Genomic DNA, 2,281 nt, shown 5'->3' with positions numbered 1-2,281 from the left:
TGTAAGCCACTCCCCAAAAAAAAGAAAATTCAGGAAAATTCAAATAGTAAAAATCAGTTTAACGCTATAGCTTCATAATTGAGTGCTACATAATTGTCTGTCTTCATACATATTTAATGGCCTTAGAATTCACTTTACAGGATTTCACTCTTTCTCAAGTCTAAAAGCCATGCGTGATGCAATAAATAAAATCATGAACTGAATAGGCAATAGGCAGAAATGAACAGCGATGGATTTTTAACTAAACAGGCTTACTAATAAATAGCTAACCTATTTTTATATTATCTAAAAACATCCAGACTTTCAATCTTGAGGCTACAAAATGCCTCACGTCTCTCAAAGTCAACAAGAGAGGGAAGAGGTGGAGTTTTACACAACTTCTCAGATGGTTAAAGTGTTAAAAAAATATACAGGGTGTCCATAAAGTCTCTTTACCATTTAAAAAATGTATTAAAAATGCAATTGGTTAGATATTTTATTCAGATTAGTTCTATTGTATTCAGTGTTTATTAAAGTTTTTTTTTATCACACTGCATTTGTGTGTTTCAGGGATCCTGTTTGTCAAAGAGGTGATGTTGAATGAACCCCTACAAAATGGCTACCCCTCAAGAGAAGGCGATTTTGTTTCAATAAACCATGAGACCATGGTTTATTGAAACAAAATCGGATAGGCAGACTCAGCGAAACTACAGAACTAAGTATGGAAGAAATCCACCATCACATCCGTCAATTCGTGAATGCCACAAGAAATTTATGGAGACAGGGACAGTGTTAGATAAAGGAAGGAGTGGGCGACCTTTGACCTTTGACAAACAGGATCACTGAAACACACAAATGCAGTGTGATAAAAAAACTTTAATAAACGCTGAATACAATAGAACAAATCTAAATAAAATATCTAATCAATTGCATTTTTAATAAATTTTTGAAATGGTAAAGAGACTTTATGGACACCCTGTATATCTCAAGTTATTTTTTAACTTTTTGGCTAATTTAGTTAATAAGGTGCAGAAATAACAGATGATGTTGAGGCAGACCAATTTGTGAAGAAATATGAATTTGATCATCTTTGAACATACAAAGTTTCTGCCTGACAGCAACGCTAATTATAGCTGTAGCAATAAAGACACTTGTTTCCTTAGTTGCGCTTATTTTCTGTCTCTTCCTGGCAGCAATTAAAGGAACACACTTTACACCTCAGTGGTCCGTCAGCTGACAGAGTGAGCGCGTGCTGTCGTGTGCGCCTGTCAGTTGCTGCTTTCATGCTGTGTTCTCTGCAAGCTGTGTGCAGTGAGACAAAGCACAACTGTCAGGCTGTATCTGGATCCCACCTGGAAGTACGTGATAAGTTGCCCACCGGCTGATAGCTTGGATAAATAACATACTATTCATGTAGACCAGCACCATTACCAGCCGAAGGGCTCGAATTACACGCGCACACAAGCAAGAAGGTTACGTTCTCATAGTACCCATCAATCAGTGGGCCGACTTTTACAAAACTTGACTTGAAATTTACAGCAAAAAGAAGCTCTTTTAACCCTGGAGAACCCACAGGGTCAAATTTGGCCCCTATAAATTCTGCTACTCAAATAACAAAGACCTTTTTTTTTTAAATTTTTTTTTTACAAATTTAACTTCAAAAGTCCAGTGCCACTTCTTTTTTTTTTTTTCTTATGGAGAGCTCAGTATTGTTCATTCGATTTGACATGTCATCATTGCTCTCCTTTTTTATTTTTTATAAAAAAAATTCTTTATATATATATATATGTATGTATGTATGTGCGTGCGTGTGTGTGTGTGCGTGCGTGCGAGCGTGTGTGTATTCATCAGTTCACCTAAAACCTATTAAAAAAATCCCATACTAATAATATAATATAATAATAAATTGCCAAATGCAGAAACATCAATGTAAGTTATCACGATGTAGTGGCTCTCGCTAACAGACAGAATTAAGTAACCAGAATTAGGTTAAAAAATTCTATATACGTAGACCATGTTTCTATAAATTTTGATATTTGTTTTTTATTTGAGGCAGATATTTTTTCCATTAAAATGTGATTTATGAGGAGGTTAGACCATTGGTCGATATTCAGAGTTTGTTTATTTTTCCAGCTAACAAGAATTGTTTTTTTTGCGATAGTAAGGGCTACAAGTGTAGATTGAAATTGTTTATGTGGTAAGTCAGTGGTTAGGTCACCTAGCAAACACAAGTTTGGAGATAAAGGTATCCTACAGTCCAAAATAGCGGAAAGTTTTTCTAAGACTTTAGTCCAGAAATACA

The sequence above is a fragment of the Vanacampus margaritifer genome, chromosome 1, assembly GCF_051991255.1.
Source record: "Vanacampus margaritifer isolate UIUO_Vmar chromosome 1, RoL_Vmar_1.0, whole genome shotgun sequence".
Taxonomy (NCBI): Eukaryota; Metazoa; Chordata; class Actinopteri; order Syngnathiformes; family Syngnathidae; genus Vanacampus; species Vanacampus margaritifer.
Note: the sequence above shows the minus strand (reverse complement) of the source record.